Source organism: Equus przewalskii, chromosome 7 (assembly GCF_037783145.1).
Source record: "Equus przewalskii isolate Varuska chromosome 7, EquPr2, whole genome shotgun sequence".
Classification (NCBI taxonomy): Eukaryota; Metazoa; Chordata; class Mammalia; order Perissodactyla; family Equidae; genus Equus; species Equus przewalskii.
The window spans coordinates 67,962,700-67,967,109 of record NC_091837.1 but is presented as its reverse complement, the minus strand read 5'-3'; the positions used below and the strand labels follow the sequence as shown (position 1 = coordinate 67,967,109).

Genomic DNA, 4,410 nt, shown 5'->3' with positions numbered 1-4,410 from the left:
CCCCTAGTACACTTAAGGAGCTTTTGATGCCTAGATTTTGTTTGAAAAAGGCAGATGCAGACCATTATGGTTATCCTGAATGTGGCTTAAAATTTCTAGTGCCCAAACTGTGAAACTATCTGGAAAGATGGCCAGAACTGCTAACCATCTCTAAAACAGAGGTTCTTAACCTAGTGAGCATCAACCCTGAGACCACTGTGGATCGATGAATCCCTTGAAATTGAAGAAAGTACGTGTGTGTGTGTGTGCACGTGTGTCAAGGGAGGGGCTTTGTCACGTTCATTAGACTTTCCAAAGGTTTATGACTGTGGAGGAAAGAGCCACTGCAGATCAGATGATACTGATACGTTTGTACGCGCAAGGATTGCTTTTGCCCTTCCCCCGAGATCGGCACTGTCAGACGCAGCCCCTGCACCCCTGCCCTGGCTTCCATCTGGGGCAAGACTCACCACGGGTCTCTAACCTGGAGCCAAGAACACCTGACAGACAGCCACTCACACCCAGAGCAGAGCAACAAGCAAACAGCCTCTCAACGAGCTCCAGGTTCAGAGTCCAAATGCCGACGCCAACCTTCCAGAGTTTGGACGCTCCCAAGATTGACATTCTCTGCGTGCCCCTGTGGATGGAGAGTAAACAGATGCAAGCAAATCTTCTAGAAACAATCTTTAAAATATTCATACCCTTCATCTCAGTTATTTTACTTCTAAGAATTTATCCTAAGGAAATAGTCAATCTGCCAACAAAGGTTTGTGCACAGAGATGTTCCTCAAAGTATTAACACCAAAGCAAATGACAGGAACAGTCTACTGCCCAGCACTAGGAGAACAACTACTAAATGCAGTGAATCCACATGAGGGTTGCTCCCCAGCAATCAAAAAGTATGTTTACCTTAGGGGCTGGCCCCGTGGCCGAGTGGTTAAGTTCGTGTGCTCCGCTGCAGGCGGCCCAGTGTTTCGCTGGTTCGAATTCTGGGCGTGGACATGGCACTGCTCATCAGACCACGCTGAGGCAGCGTCCCACATGCCACAACTAGAGGAACCCACAACGAAGAATACACAACTATGTACCGGGGGTGCTTTGGGGAGAAAAAGGAAAAAATAAAATCTTTTTAAAAAAAAAAGTATGTTTACCTTATAAACCATGTAACTAAATTAAGTACCAGTAATTTTAACCGCCCATCTTCTATTTTTTTAAAGTATGTTTAATAGAAGTTTTAATAGAGTAGAGAAGATGCCCACAATGCAGTCGTACAGTAAAAGCCTGATATGGTGGGATTTCATAAAATTTTTAACGCATAGAGAAAACAGCAGAAGAAAAAACTCCAAAGCAGTGCTAATGACTTTCTGAGGTGAAGTGATTTTTCTGACCTTTTCATACATTTCTAAGATTTCACACTTTCTAAATTTCTGTTATTAGCAGAATTAATTTAATTTTTTTTTAAAAAAAGCTAAGTTAAAAAAAATCTGCTTTCCAATCCATCCCCACAAGAGTCACCTCTAACTCCAGACCCCAAACTCATGGTCTCTGAATTTCTGTTTCCTTCCTTGAGAGCAGTCCAATGAAGTTATAATGCCCCACCAAGATGTTCGTTCTCCCTTATCAGTCCTTGAAATAAAATAAAAACAGTACTTACCTCTTCTATTCCTTCACGTTTCCATAGTCTTTGTTAACTCCCAGAATTCTTCCTCAGGCAATCTGTTTCAACTTATTTCCTCTTCCTCTGTTTATTCACAATAGCCTAATCTCTCATCCACAAATATATGTCCAATTTAGATGAGAATATAATCTGGGTTATTTCTTTCCTGTGAAAACCAGAGGAGGGGTTGGGCAGGAAAGGAGAAAAAGGAAGTGGGTGAGAAAGAGGACCAGCTTCCCTCGTGTAGGTTGCTACCTACTTTCCCCGTGACGATCAAGGTCATCTAATACATACTGCCTTGACTTTCCTCCCTCTGCCTCAGAGACTCTCTGCATCATTATCATCCATCCTTTCATCCTCCCTCCTGTCTCAAAGGAAGATGTATTCTTTTACTTTGCCAAGGTGCACCCCTCCACCTGGGCTATTGATCCCATCCCTTCCCATCTCTTCCAGACCATTGCTAGATCAATCATCCCCAAGCTCTCCAGGATCTGCGATCTCCCCTCCCTGGGGGCCCGTCCCCCTTCTGCAGAGTCAGACTGCATGGATTTGAATCCCTGCTCTGCTGCTTAGTTGCTGGGCAGGCTACTTATCCTCTCTGTGCCTCCATTTCTGTGTCTGAAAATTGGAATCCTCAGAGTGCCTACTTCACACAGGCATTAGAATGAAATGAGATATTCCTTATAAAATACTTAGAATAGGGATGTCACACAGCAAATGTTAACTGCTTTCATTCTTGTCATGGTCCTAAAGCATGCTCAACTGGCTCCTATTTGAGGAAATGCCTTTCCCAGCATCCTTCATCATTCCAGCATCCCAAATCATTCCTTCCTATCCGGGGAAAATTTATCACTGTCTGGAATGTCTCAGCTTCTACCAGATCTCAATTCTTCATCATCTGGGTGCCGCCTCCCCCACAAATAAACCTGCTCTCACTGACATTGCCACTGGCACCCCCAAACCCTCAAGACTTCCCTCAACCTTCACTCTACTCAGTCCTCACCGTGATTCAAGTCCTCCCAACCCCCACTTCTCCAAACTGGTCTCCTTGGCCTCCCAACACCGTGCACCGTCTGGTTCGCCGTCTACCCCTCAGAACACTTCTTTTCAGCTTCCTCTACCAGCTCCTTAGATGGAAGCTCATCTCCCAAGGTTCTGAAGCAAGTCCCTTCTCTTCTCATTCAATCCACTTTTTTTTAAAGCCTTAGTCCTTTTGTTTTTTAAATGTAGCTTACACATCTTGCTCCCATGGCCCAGTGGAAGAAAAATGGATAAAGGATTCAGGAGACCTGTTTGAACCCCAGCTCTGCCACCAACTGTGGTCTCTCTTCCTCTCATTAGTTCTTTATGGGTAAGAACAGCTAATAACATCAGTCCTGGAGAGTTGTTGGGAGTATGGTGGCCAATTATCAGTTTTCCCCTCTTTTCCCATCTTGGTCTCAGTTTCTTTATCTGTGAAATGGGATGACAGCACAGATGATTTATAAGCTCCTTTGAAAGGATTTGGCCCCAGTCCTCTGCCTTACTTAGGACATGACTCCTGATGAGAGTTTACAGGTCAATAAATAATATTTCTCTTCCCAGAGAGATGACTCAGAAGCAGCTGAGCCCACCAGTGGGAGAATCGAACGCGTCACTGGCAGACTGGAAGATGCAGCTTTAGATCTGTGGCAATAGTGGCTTCCTAACCTTCTGCTCCAGGAGTCCAACCTCCCTTCCTATTTGGGAGACCACTCCCCGCCCCCTGGCACCCAGCAGCCTCCGTTTCCTGCTCCTCTCCCCAGTGATGGAAGTTTTAGGGGCCGCTCCTGAGGTTTCCCAGCCCGGCAGGAGAGGGAGCAGAGCTGGAATGGGAATGTGCCTCCTGAGTCCCTCGCCTGATTTCCCTGCCCCTGTGCTGTGAAAGCCGCACATGCGGTCTTGAGGAAGCCCTATTGCTCACGCAACCCCGAAAAGGGCGGGGCACCCGGGGACTGAAGGGGCCCCGCAGATCAGCCAGATCCCCCCCAGGACCCCAATTCAGAAGCCAGGGATAATAGTGGTTCATCTTTATAGGGCACTGCTCTATATGCTTTATATGCATGAGCTCATTGAATATTTGTAATAGTCTTAAAAGGTAAATACAATTATTAATCCACATTTTGGGGATGAGGATACTAAAACACACAGAGGTTCCTTGTCCCAGATCGCACACAAAACAAGTGGCAGAGATGGCATACAAAGCCAGGCAGTCCCAACTCCAGGAACCCGTGCCTTAACCACTCTGCTCTCCTGCCTCCTCCACCCTCACAGGGTCATCCAGTCCTACGGAAGAGGCCTGGAACACGTGACGTCTCCTTCCAATCCACCACTGCGCGCACACTGAATGCCCACGGCAATGGTCAATTTTGTGTCAACTTGATTAGGCATACGGTGCTCAGACATTTGGTGGAAGATTATTCTAGAAGAGATCAGCATTTGAATTAGTAAAGCACATTGCCCTCCGCAGCGTGGGTGGGCCTCATCTAATCAGTTGAAGACCTGAATAGAAGGAAGAGACTGAGTAGGAGGGAATCCTTCCAGCCTGAGCGCTGGAGCTAGAATATTGTTCTTTTTCTGGCCTTTAAACTCCGATTGAAACATCACCTGTTCTTGGGCTTCAGGCCTGCCAGTTTTCAGACTGGAACCAACACCTTGGGCTCCCGGTTCTCAGGCCTTTGGGCTCAGACCAGACTCTGCCCTGAGCTCTCCCAGGCCTCCAGCTTGCTGACTGCATGCCTTGGGACTTGACGGCC

General features: G+C 46.7%; 1 long non-coding RNA gene across 1 annotated transcript; it reads right to left on the bottom strand.

Annotated features, from left to right (window-relative positions):
* Positions 1-457: 457 nt before the first annotated feature.
* On the bottom strand, positions 458-1,995 carry LOC139084933 (uncharacterized). The gene is made up of 3 exons (XR_011542872.1): positions 1,634-1,995; positions 889-1,075; positions 458-616 (listed from the first exon to the last, which is right to left on the bottom strand). It is a non-coding gene; the product is annotated as an uncharacterized lncRNA (long non-coding RNA).
* Positions 1,996-4,410: the final 2,415 nt, after the last annotated feature.